General features: G+C 37.0%; 1 protein-coding gene across 4 annotated transcripts in view; it reads left to right on the top strand.

Moving 5' to 3' along the window:
• Nucleotides 1–13,642, top strand: part of PAK1 (p21 (RAC1) activated kinase 1) — a 129,346-nt gene that overhangs the window by 31,849 nt on the left and 83,855 nt on the right. Inside the window, exon 1 of one of the 4 annotated variants that reach the window (XM_079103987.1) lies at nucleotides 7,088–7,242. The exons of 2 other annotated variants lie outside the window; for them this stretch is intronic. The gene's annotated coding sequence lies outside the window, so the exon portion shown is untranslated. Of the gene's footprint in view, nucleotides 1–7,087; nucleotides 7,243–13,642 lie in introns of those variants that run through there. One more of the 4 variants, XM_079103988.1, reaches the window with a different exon arrangement.

The raw sequence follows: 13,642 nt of genomic DNA, 5'->3' as shown, positions 1-13,642 counted from the left end.
AATAAATAAATAAATAAGCAGTGCTGGAGGCATCTTAAAATATCTGACTTCAAATTATACTACAGAACTATAGTAACAAACACTGCATGATACTGAACCACATAACAGACATGTAGACCAATGGTACATAATAGAAGACAAAGAGACAAACCCACACAGATCCAGTCTTCTGATCCTTGACAAAGGTGCCAAAAACATAAATTGGAGAAAAAAGACTTTTTAACAAATGATGCTGGGAAAACTGATTCCCCATGTGGAGAACAATAAGTCTAGACCCATATCTCTTACCTTTCACAAAAGTCAACTCAAAATGAATAAAAAACCTAGGAATTAGACCAGAAGCTATATAATTCCTAAAAGAAAATGTAGGATCAATACTCTGATATATAGATACAGGCAACATCTTCCTCAATAGGATTCCTAAATCTCAGGAAGTAGTACCAAAAATTAATAAGTGGGGTGGCATCATATTAAAAAACTTCTGTGCAGTAAAGGAAACAAGAATGTGAAGAAAGAGCCTACAGAAATGGAGAAAAGTCTTTGCTATTCTCTGACAGAGGATTAATATTTCCAATATATAAAGAACTAAAAATAATGCATTACCAAAAAAAAAAAAACAATCAATAAATGGGCATATGAATTAAACATTTTTCAAAAGAAGAAATACAAATGGCCAATAAATATATGAAAAAAGATTCAAATCTTTAGTCATTGGGGAAATGCATATCAAAACTACACTGAGATTTCATCTCACTAGTTATTCTAACTAGTCATTAAGAATACAAATAATAAGGGCTGGGGATATGGCTCAGTTGGTAGAGTGCTTGCCTTGCAAGCACAAGGCCCTGGGTTCCAATCCCTAACACCGCAGAATACAAATAATAGTAAATGCTTGTGAGATGTGGGGAAAAAGGAACATTCATGCACTTTTGGGGGGTTTGTAAATTAATAGACTATGGAAATCAGTATGGAGGCTCTTCAAAGACTGGGAATAGAATTGTATGTCCCAGCTGTACCACTCCTCAGAATTTATCCAAAAGACTTAGTCAGCATACAGTATATAGCAATACATGCATACCCATGTTTATAGCAGCACAATTCACAATAGCCAAATTATGGAACCAGCCTTGGTTTCTGTCAATGGATGAATGGATAGAGAAAATGTTGTGTATATATGCTATGAAGTTTTATTTAGCTATAAAGAAGGATGAAATTTTGTCATTTACAGGAAAGTGAATGGAATTTGAGAATATGTTATGTGAAATATGCCAGACTCAGAAAGTTGAGCCTAACATGTTTTTTCTCCTGTGTGTAAGATAGAGAGGAAAAAGGAAAAGAAAGATGGGGTGAGGGTGGGAATCTCGTGAAAACTGAAGGGACATCAATAGAGTAGAGGAAAGGGACCAGGGGGAGGTAGGATGAGAGTAAAAGGGGAAATAGTGGGGAATGATATTGACCAAATTATAACATGTTCTGCATGTTATGAATGGATAACAGTTAACCTCTTACCATTATGTACAATTATAATGCACCAATAAAAAGATGGAAAAAAGCAAACAGGTCTTTGCCAGTTAATTGAAGTTAATCTTTTTTTTCCTTAACTTTCTATTTTCTTATTTTCCAGGAAAATACTCTATTTTGTATTAAAAGCCTAGAAATGAATGGTTTTCTCCAAAGAGATTTGGATTTAGAATCAATCGATCTAAGTCAGATTCTAGGTCCTCTACACACCTGTGTGACGTTGGGCAAGCTTCTTAACCTTTCTGAGTTTGTTTTCTCATATGTAAAATAGGATTGCTCTGAGGTTAAAGGAAATAAGCATGTTAAGTACTGCCTTAGTAAGTGCTCACTAGGTTTGAAGTATTTATTATTTTTTTGTATATCTTCAAGAATTTATAGTTGATGCTAATTAAAATTTTAAAAATACCATTTTAGAGTAATTAAATCAGTACTAGAAGAAATTTCACAAATCTTGTCTGATATATTCATTTCACACTTTGAATTGGCACATTTTATAATTGGGTTTTTTTTAGCTTCAGACCAATGCAGTGATTGGGTCAAGGTCATCCAGTGGAGATACTAGGCATTCAGTTTATAATGCCTGATTCTCCAATGACAGGGGTGGCTTCTACTAGTCTGTGTGACTGGGGTTAGGTTAAATATCATACTCGATTCCTAACTTTTTATGTTTTAGGGGCCATTAATCTTTGTGGCCCAAGCAGCTAATGGTTACCTTGAATTTAGATACTGTTGGGTAGAGCATTATTACTTCCCACTCTCCTTAGATGTTTTCCCTGTGTGGACCTGGGCACCTATCTGCACATATACCTAATGGTTCTTCCCACGACAATTTCACCTCTCTTCTCCTGTCCATAAATTAGAAAAAAATCATGAAAAGAGAAGGCAGGTATAACCACGATGTCTCTCGGAGTAATTGTCTTTGTACTAAGGTAGAGATAGAAAGGACGACGAAAACAGGATGGAAAGGACCAGAAAACTCCTTGAGTATTTTTTTTTCCTCTCCAAAGTTTGCTTAGGGTTATTCTTTCTGTTATTGTGTACAGAGAGTATTATAGAATTTCAGGACTAAAATTTCCCTTTAAGAGCTTTCAGCATAGCCTTTACCCCACCCCATATTTGAATTCCCTCTGTGAAGTTCCTACCAAATAGCTCACAACATCTGCTTGTATCCTTTTATGATGATAATTACTAGAGGCAGTTATTGTCATGGTTAGAAATTTTGGTTCTTTAAACTGAAATCTGCTACATTGTGGCTTCTCATTACATGAGGAAACTAAGGCTTAGAAGGTTGAAATTATGGATGTCAGACCATTGGGTGTGTTATGGTTTGGATATGAGGTATGCCCCTAAAGCTCCTGTGTTAATGCAGGAATAATCAGAGGCAAAATTATTAGATTATGGAAACTGTAACTCCATCCTACTTTACATGGACTAACTGGGTGATAACTGTAGGCAGGTGGAGCGTTGCTGGAGAAGGTGGGTCACTGGGAGTGAACCCTGGATGGATTCATCTTTCCAGTGGCCTCTTCTCTTTCTCCCTCTTTCTACTTCCTGTTTACCATGAATGGAGCAATGGACCTACACTATGCCCTTTTGCCATGATGTTCTACTTCACTTTGAACCCAGAGCAACGGAGTTGGCTCAACACAGACTAAACCTCTGAAACTGTGAGCCAGCCTTTCCTTCTGTAAGTTGTTTTTGTCAGGTATTTTGGTCACAATGGTGAGAAACTGAATAACACTGGATGTAACTCTCTTCCCTTTTACTGCCAGCTAAGAGTCAGGCAAGATAGAGATCCAGAAACAGTTCTAGAACCTCAGATTCATCTTTGTGTGCAAATGGGTTTTCTTAAGATTATTTTTTTCATGGACTTGGTAAATTTATCAGTAAAGAAATGTACTGGTCACATGATCTGTTCTGACAACCATTTTATGGGTTAGTAACTGAATCTCAGAGAGGTAAAGCCATCTGATCAAGGTTACACATGGAGATTCTGTGATGGAATTGGATAGGACTCTGGTTTCTTGGTAGCAAGTCCTGGATGTTTTTTTTAGACAGCTCTTCTAGAGAAGCTATTATCAAGCTCTGAAACTGTGCATTTGAAGTGTCATGTAGCTTATATACCCTGAGATTTCAGTTGGGAGTGGCAGATTCTGTTAAAAATACTAAGTTTCAGTCAAGTATAGTGGCTCATGCCTATAGTCCCAGTGATTCTGGAGGGTGAGGCAGGAGAATTGCAAGTTCCAGGACAACTTCAGCCACTTAGCAAGGCCCTAAGCAACTTAGTGAGACCCTATCTCAAAATAAAAATTATAAAGGACTGGGGATATAGCACAGTTGTAAAGTGCCCCTGGGTTCAATCCCCAGTACCTAAGAAACAAAGCAAAAAAACCCCCCATAAGTTTCAGCCTAAAATTGTCAAACTGTTTTTCAACATTACAATAAAGATAAAGGGTTTCATCTACAAACATTTATAGAGCACCTCTAGAAGCTTGAAGACTTGTTTTGGAGATAGGTAAGTAAGTAAAATGCTGCATTCCTAATCCCGTCCTCCCTCTGCCAAAATATGGAAAATTCCTACTTTAAGACACAACTCAGAAATCTTCACTTTTGTGAAGTTTCTTGACATCCCCCTTTATCTCCTCATTCCTCACTCCTTGTTATGGGGTTTAGATATGAGGTGTCCCCCAAAAGCTCATGTGTGAGACAATGTAAGAACATTCAGAGGTGAAACAATCATGAGAGCCTTAACCCAATTAGTGGATTAATCCCCTGATGGGGATTATGAAAGCAGGTAGGGTGTGGCTGGAGGAGGTGGACATTGGGGACATGACTTTGGGGTATATATTTTGTATCTGGTGAGTGAAATCTCTTTTCTGCTTCCTAATTATCATGTCTTGAGCTCCTTTCCTCTACACCTTCTTCTGCCATGATGTTCTGCCTTACCTTGAGCTCCTAGGAATGAAGCCGGCTGTCTTTGCACTGAGACCTCTGAAACTCTGAGCCCCCAAATAATCTTTTCCTTCTCTAACTGTTCTTGTCAGGTCTTTTGATCATAGCAGTGAAAAAACTGACCAAAACACTCCTCATGGAAGTGTTCCTCAGTTTAGAAATTCTCTTACTGCACTGGCAATATGGTATGGTGAAAAAAAAAAATGGATTTGATTTAGATAGCAGCTAGGTTGGTTCTTGGGTTGGATCAGAGTGTTCAGTACCTAAAATGTTAGCTAATGTTATTGTAATTATTTTTGTTACTCATGCCTTATCATCCCTTTTGACCTGGGAGTTTTTCAAGGGCAGTGTTGCTTTCAAACTGTAAGTCATAACCCTTGAGTTGTGGATTTAAAATCGTAGATTGGACCAAATAGAATCCACCAGAGAAAATATCAGAATATATTGTATGTAGAAAGAGCAAGGATTATTTTGTGAAACTTTTGTTGTAGTTTTATATTTATTAATTTTTCTGTGCATGCGTGCACTTGCACACATGTGTGTACTAGTTATCAATGTAAAATGCATTCTTACTGTAAGTTATAGTCAAAACAATTTAAGAAACTCTGTTTTAGGGAAAAAACTGCCTGATATTTACATCTTTTATTCTTAGGACCTAGAACAGGTTCTAGAACAAATCTTTTGATGCATGTGTAACTAAGATAAGACTTGGTTATGAGGCTGAAAGACAAGGCTGAATTTAATTGCTTAATATTAACATATGATACAGATAGCAGGTGTAACACGTGTTAAAAGTAGGGAAAAATTACCTTTAAAAAAGTTGAGTATTCAAGTACCTAAGTAATCTTTAGAAGGCTTCCCCGGTTCTAATTTAGACTGCTCATTATCACCAGCTTGATTCTGGTAAAATACTAGCTTACCATTATTTGCGGAACATCCACATCTTTGGTCTGCCTTTATTTCCATAATCTGGTCTCAATATATTCTCTGAGTATCATCTACCATCACTCTATATAGAGACTCCACATCGGTTAAGCTGATCTACTTTCTAACTCTAAACACAACATTTTTTACTTGATGTCCTTTGTTTTTGTTTTTTAAAGTGGAGTCTTGCTATGTTACTCAGGGTCAGGAGTTCCTCCTGCCTTGGCTTCTGGAATAGCTAAGGTTACAGGTGTGTGTCTTAGAGCCTGGTTCCTCAAAGTCCTTGATTGTCTATTATTTACTTTGGGATGTCCTGTACCCACCTATCACAAAGCTAAGAAACAAGCAATGATTGAAATCCTACCACCTTAGAGACTCACATAACATTCCCACATCAAATCTGTCCTGATAATCCCCAGTAGAAAGTTCTACGTCCCTTTCTTCCAAGATGTTCAAGCTTTTCACCATAAGCAGGAAGAGCCAGGGCCAGTGACCCTATAGCTCTATAATCTTGTTTGTTCACATGGAAGACACTAGGAATTTGGGAGATGAGAAAAAACAAGTATATGAGAATCATGTGTTAGATGATGTGTTATACATGAGGAAATAAGGAAATATTGTAATGAGACTTCAATATTTAATATTTGACCTTCAGTTCATGGGTTTTAGAAGCAAAGAGATTCTGACTGTATTACCACATAGCAACTCTTGAAAGTCCATGCAGTATATAAGGCTAAACTGTGGCTTAAAAATACCTATACTTAAAACAAAAACAAAAACAAACCTGTTTCCAATAAAATTAAAAACTTTTATTTAAAGCAACAACAACAGTTTAAGTAGTTGAGAGCTATATTTATCCAGAAAAACAACCGTGTTCTACTCCTTACCCCATTTTTATCGTGAGAATTTGGTTCATTCAATTATGGAGACTGAGAAGTCCCATGGTTTGCCATTGGCAAACTGGCAAATCAGGAGAGCCAGTGATACATTTTAGTCCGAGTCTGAAGACCTGGAGAAGAACTGAGATGTCTCAGTTCATTAGATAAGCAGAAGCAAAAAGGGTGATTCATCTTACCTCTGCCTCTTGTTCTATTCAGACCCTAAGCAGATGCCCACCTACATGGAGTCCCCTGATTCAAATACTAATCTCATCCTGAAACACCCTCACAGACATACCTGGGGAAAAAAAGTTTAATCTGTGCAGCCTGTGGCCAGTGAGGCTAACACATAAAATTAACTATCACAGGAGCTTAGTTTTCTGATGTCTAAAAAATATGGGAATAAATTTTCAGCTTGCTACTTATGGATTGAGTGACCTAAGGCAAGTTACATAACCTCTCTAATCCTCAACTTTTTTCATCTCTAAAATGGGAATAATAATTACCTCAGAAGCTGTGAAGATTAAATGAGGTAAGATTACCACACTGGCTGGCACATAATGAATATTTGCTTAATATTTTCCTTTTTTCAGGAAGTGGGCTTTGTCCTTGAAATACTGGTAAGAATTAGGTGTGGGGAATATTTGAGATATCCTGTATATGGCTGGGTGCTCTATAAAGCCCAGAGAGTCTTTTTCTCTTATGTATCTTTTCTCCAGTGTTTTTCTCACCAAGATACTAACAGTCTTTTTTCTTTTTAAAGCCACTTCCTGGGGAGAAAGTCCAATGTAAGCTGTTACAACTTGCCTTTGGCCCCTCCCTGAGCCCAGTTCATTCCCGTAGGCTGGGAAAAGGAAGTTAATTCACATTGTCTAACTCAAGTTAAACTTCTCAGGCAGAACGCCCGCCTACTTAACCTTGGGAGAGACTAGTGGTACCCCTGTAAGAAAGGGGACCCCTGGGCAAGGTAAGTAAGAAGGGCTGTCTGCCCAGCTGGAGCCCAGAAGGGCAGATCCTTGGGGAAGGAGGCAACTGGGAGAGTTGGGAGGGAAGTCAGCCCTGTATCTGACTTCTGATTTTGTTGGAGATAGATCTTGATTTTTTTAAACCTGTAGAGTGGTAGTGAGGAGAAGAGGAAGAGAGGAGAGGAAGTGCTTGCAAGGTACCTGAGATAAATCTTTGGGTAAGCTCATAGAAGGAGCACCAGCCTAGGAAGTCAGAAAACTTGGCTTCCAGTCCTGGCTTTCCCACTGAACCGCTGTTATTTTGTAAATTACTTGCCCATTTGGAGTCTTGGTAAAGTAAGGGACGAGCTAAAATGTTTATACCTGTCTAATAAAGTGTAGAAAGAAACTCATATACTCAGAGTTCAGAGGGATTCAGAAGGTAGAACTTCTGTTTGTTTAGTCTGTATTAGAGTTTCTCAGCCTTTAGAACTGTTGATATTTGAGTCTGTATAATTCTTTGTTGAGGGAATGTTGGGGATGTGGGACTTGCCTGTGCATTATAGAATCTTCAGTAGCACTCATCTATCCAGTCAATGCTAATAGTATTCTCCTTCCTCCTACATTGTGACAATCAAAAATGTCTCTAAGACATTGCCAGATCTAATTGAGAACCAGTGACCTACATACATATAAATTGTGGGGACAGTTAAAAGATAAAATTAATAATAATATAATCTCATACTTACATAGCACACACTATGACACCATTCTAAGTCTTTAAGTCATTTAATCCCCATAATAATCCTATGAGTTAAGTACTATTATTATCACTGTTTAACATAGATGAGGAAATTGAGGGAAAGAAAGTTGAGTGAATTATTAATCCACTCAATTAATAATAATTATTAATTATAATTATATTTATTAAATATTTATGATTAAATATTAATTATAATTATTGATTAATAATTATTAGTTGCTATTAATTCACTAAACTTTTTATAAGTATGTGTCAGGAACTGTGCTAAGTACCTTACTTACCTGCATGTTGTCTGATTCAATTTAGTCACTCTGTGAGATAGGTTCTAAAGTTATCTTGGTTACTGTTATGTTCTTTTTTTTTTGTTTTGTTTTTGTTTTTGTTTTTGTTATGTTCTTAACTGGCTCCTGAGTATTGTTTTGTCTCCCTGATGAAACACTAAAGTTTTCAGAGTACTTTTTCCCGTTTTATCCTCAGAACAATACTGTGAAGTAGGTAGTATTATTCCCATTTTATACTTGAAGAAACTGAGATTCAGAGAGAAGGGAACTTGTGTTACATTGCATGATAAACTGATGGAGCTGGCTTGCATGTTTTATACATTCTGTGTTTATTTGTGGTTGACAATGATGTTTTCAGCTGTACCAAGTAGTAGGTAGTCAGGTGACAAAATGAAAAGGAAACACTGACTCCTGATTGTGATAGAGGGAGAGCTGAGAGAAGCTACTTTGACTTTGCAACCTGGGATTTGTTGGTAAGGGCTTTTTCTGCATATGTACTCTCCTGCCCACGTCTTACTTCCCGATGTTGCACTGACGGTGTACTCACGGTGTGATGAGTTCAAATTATGTTATTGGCTTGTTCATTTATTTAATATCTGACTTCTGCAGTATTCTATCCTGTGTAAGCTCCCTAAGTGCAGGGACTCTGTTTTGTTCACCACAGTATCCCTGCACAGTGCCTGTATGCAGAAGTTACTTTATTTGTAAAAATTCTGAATTAATAGGCAATGGGAAGAGATTTGAGTGATAAGAGACTATTTATTCAAGATTATACAGCAATTTGGTTATAGTTTTAAGACTAGTGCTGATCTACATCCCTAGCCTTTTTGATTTTTTATTTTGAGATGGGGTATTACCAAGTTGTTGAGTTTCCAAGGCTGGTTTTGTACTTGTAGTCCTCCTAGCTCAGTCTCCTAAATCCCTGGGATTACACTGCACCCAGCTTTACTTTTTATTTCTATAGATTTAATTTGCCTACTTTGAACATTTCCTATAAATGAAATCATATGATATATAATCTTTTCTGTCTTGTTCCTTTCTTTTAGCATAATATACTTAAGGCTTATACATACTGTAACATGTACTTTTTATTGCTAAATAATTTGGCTTTTTTTTTTTTTTTTGCTGATTAACATTCCATTATATGGAATCGTGTTTATTTGTATCTATTATAAGTAATGCTACTACAAACACATTTAATTTTATGTGGATGAATATTTTCATTTACTTTAGTTATGTATCTAGGATTGTAATTGCTGGACCACATGCTAATGCTTTGTCTAACCTTTTGAGGTACTTCCAGACTGTTTTACAAAGGGATTGTGCCATTTTACAACCTCACCTCAGTGTATGAAAGTTCTAATTTTCTCCACATTCTTGTGAACACTGGCAAGGTATTGCTTCTCCAGGTTTCAGTTACACCATTTATACATAGGAAAATTGGATGTGGTGATGTTTAGGATCCTTTCTAGTTATAGCATATTGTGAAATCACTTGGTTTTTGAGGACTTCCTTTACTTGTTCCTTCTGAAGAGTGCCATTTTGTTAGTAGTAGCTACGTAGATGACTATTTCTCTTCTAGTTCAGAGTGGGAAAAAGATGCTTTATTTATTTCTTAGTTGACCTTACTTGCATTCCCACCTCAGAGAGATTATTTGTCTTCTTCAGTTCATATTCTGGTGAAAAGGGGTAACTCTGGAGAAAGACCATTTACTTCAGCATGGCATAAGCCCTATAAGGGGGAAGAACCACTAGAGAGGGAGTTGGGAAGACACATTTTGGCATTTAGTTGTTTATTTACTCTGTTAAGCATTGGGCAAGTCAGTTTATTCTTTTGATGCTTCCTATTAAATTGAAGAGAGAATAACATTTCTATTACATAATTTCTCAAGGTTTACATGAGGTATAAATGATACTCTAGATGCTTGCAAACCATATACATGTGGATCATTTGCAAAAATTCAGAGTTGTAAATATTCTAGCAAAATAATGTAAATAATGTAACAAATAATGCAAATGCAAGCTTCAGTGCAAATTCTTATAGAAGTTATAAAAGAATGCAAATAATATAGCAAATAATAGTAAATTGTTGCAAATAATATAGCAACAATGTAGCTGAACAATAACTACATTTTAGACCTCTATTATGTTCTTGACACTTTTGATAGGTACTTTAAACATATTTTTTTCACATTTCACAGTAGTTGTTTAACCCCATTTGATAGATAAGAACTTCTAGTTCAGAGCATTTAAAAAACCAGCCTAAGGGGCAGAGTCAGAAATAACAACTAGGTCTAACTCTACAGTCTGTATTCTTTCTCTTATATTTTCCTTCCTATTGGTAAAGCAATCTTTTCCTCTATTTCTCCCCCTTGTTTTGAAAAGGTCTTTATAGTGTAGGTCACATCGGTCCATTTTAAGAACGGATAAAATTTGCTCGTGTTAACAGTTTAGCTTGTCCCCACAGCCTAAATAGCTCTGAACTCTGGAGGAGACAGAGGTCTGAGACTAATTTAGTCAACTGGTTATTCACACACTCATAGGTCTGGCCCAAAATCAGAACAAGTACTTTTAGAATAACAGAGTCATTATCTCAGTGTTGAAGGAACAGTTGAGGTCATTAAGCTTCATACCCATCAATAGGGGAGTCTTAGGACCGAAAAGAGTGGTGTCTTTGAAACCTCAGCTTGACTCAGTTCAAGACATGCCATCTTCTTTTTCTTCTACCACAACCTCTGACATCTAATCATTACCAGATGCATAAGCTTCTGAGTTTTAGAAAATGATTTTCCTTGGCATCCTTGAGTTCTATATAGTAGTAAGGGAATATGAGGCTGAGAGTCTAGTCACAGCCTTTCCTTTAACTTCATTGTGTTTCCATGTGATCCTGGAACAACATTTCCCTTCACTACTTCCACTGTTACTGCTCTATTCCAGATCCTTGTCATTTGTTTTCTTTTTCATTAAAATTTTTTTTAGAAATAATCCAAAACTTTTATTATATGGATCATTTGAGAATGGGCTGCTGTCATAATGCTACATCAGCCCCAAGATATTTCATGTGTAATAAGAACAGTCTTACGTAAGCAAAATGCAACCATCTAAATCAGGAAATTAACATTGATTCATTACTACTATCTAATTTTGTGAGCAGGGGTATTGGGGATTAAACCCAGGATGCTTAACCATGGATCCACATCGCTAACCCTTTTTTAAAAAAAAAACATTTTATCTAGAGACAGGGTCTTGCTGAGTTGCTTAGGGTGTTGCTAAGTTGCTGAGGCTGGCTTTGAACTCACAATCCTCCTGCCTCAGCTTCTTTTTTTTGGGGGGTGCTGGGGATCGAACCCAGGGCCTTGCAAGTACTCTACTGACTGAGCTATCTCCCCAGCCCCTTGCCTCAGCTTCTTGAGATGCTGTGATTACAGGCATGTGCCACTGTGCCCTGGCCCAATACTGCCATCTAATTAATCTTCAGACGCACTCAAGTTTTGCCACTTGTCCCAATGTCTTTTATAACAAAAGAATATAGTTGTGAGAGTCATGTTACATTTAAATGTCATGTATTTTTAGATTCCTCAGTTTTTCCTTGACTTTGATACCTTAACAGTCTTAAAGATTACAGGCCAACTGGTTCATAGAATATTGAATATTTCAGGTATTTTAAAAAATGTCATAACTAGTTTCAGGTTATGCGGGTTTGGCAGGAAGTATTACAGAACTGATGTTATGTTCTTCTCGATGCATCTTTTCAGATGGTGATGGTTTCAATTTGTCTCATTACTGTTGCTCTTCACTTTGGCAACTTGATTAAATTGGTGTCTGACAGGCTTCTCCACTCTGAAGTTATTCTTTTCTTCTTTATGATTAATATGTATTTTGTAGGGCAGTACTACAAAATTATGTAAACCTTTTTCCTTGCCAAACTTTCAAGTATTTAGTTATTTCTATCTATATGAACTCATTTTATTCAATGAGTAATAATCTCATGCTTTTGTTAATTATAATTATTATTTTTTTGATGCTCAAATTCCAGTTTGGCCAGTAGGATCTCCATTCAACTTGGTCTCTATCTGCTTTTGACATGTCTCTATTATTCTTTGAATTATTCCTTGTTACGGTTAGGATCTAGAGATGTCCCCTCAAAAGCTCATGTTTTGGGAGCTTAGATGCTCCCAATACCGCAAGATTCAGGTGGAGCATTTAGGCAATGATAAGAGCTGTAACCTCATCAGTGGATTGAGCTGTTCGATGGATTAACAAGTTGGATGGACTACAGGGTAGTAACTACAGGCAGGAAGAGTGTAGTTGGAGAAAGTAGTGTCACTCAGTGTATGTCCTTGGGGATAGCATTATATTGTCTCTGGCTCTTAGTGTGCTTGTGTTCTCTCTCTCTGTTTCTCTCTCTCTGCTTCCTGGCTGCCATGAGCTGAGCAGTGTTCTTCCATCCTGCCCTATTGCCTTCATGTTCTGCTTCACTCAGGCCCAGAATAGTGGAGTGGGCTGACCATGGACTGAGGCCTCTGAAACTGTGAGCCCAAAATAAACTTTTCTTCCTCTGAATTGTTCTTGTCAGGCATCTTGGTCTTGGCAACCAAAAGCTGACTAACACAGTCGCTGTATGGTTTGGCTCTGGAATGCCTCCCGACATAAGCTCATGTATTGAAAGTATGGTCGCCAGTGTAGGAAGGTTCAGAGATAGGGCTTTTAGGTAATGATTGAATCATGAGGATTCTTAACTCTTCAGGGGGATTATTGATTATCTCATTGCTTTCCTGGACAAAATTGTGGTTTATTTGGATAAAGAGAAGAATGGGTATTGGTTAATCATTTGAAAATCATTTGACCTTAATCCCTTTTAAGTGTACTTGTAAAAGTGTATTTGTATTCTGTATCATTCCATAGCATTGATGGTGGTGCCTGTGTTTTATTGAAACACACCCTTATTTTGGGCTGAGAATATAGAATATAGTTTTACCTGAGAGTATAGAATATAGGTAAAAAGAAATATTAACAAATACTCTTAGTAAGTGTGATGAGAGTTTAGGCAGATCTCTCTAGGAGTGACTAATTCTGTTTGAGGGGTTGTTGGAAAACTTGATAGAGGTATGACATTTGAGCTGAGTCCTCATAGACAGGCAGAGGGGAAATTGATGGGAGAGTAATTTGTTGCTGCATCTTTCTTGATGGGGATGATAATATTTCAAAGATTTTCTATTTCATTGCTAGACACTTCTGATTATTGTAATGTTCTTATAGGATTCTTCATTCTCTCCCCTGTTTCTGTCCTTGGTTGGGAAGGCACGGGTGATTAATATGGCACAATGAGAATAGAACTACTTTTAGGCCTAACCTAAACTTTAGAGTTTTTCAGTAGTG

The sequence above is a fragment of the Sciurus vulgaris genome (genome assembly GCF_902686455.1).
Source record: "Sciurus vulgaris genome assembly, chromosome: 11".
Lineage (NCBI taxonomy): Eukaryota > Metazoa > Chordata > Mammalia > Rodentia > Sciuridae > Sciurus > Sciurus vulgaris.
Note: the sequence above shows the minus strand (reverse complement) of the source record. Positions and strands in the feature narration are given on the sequence as shown.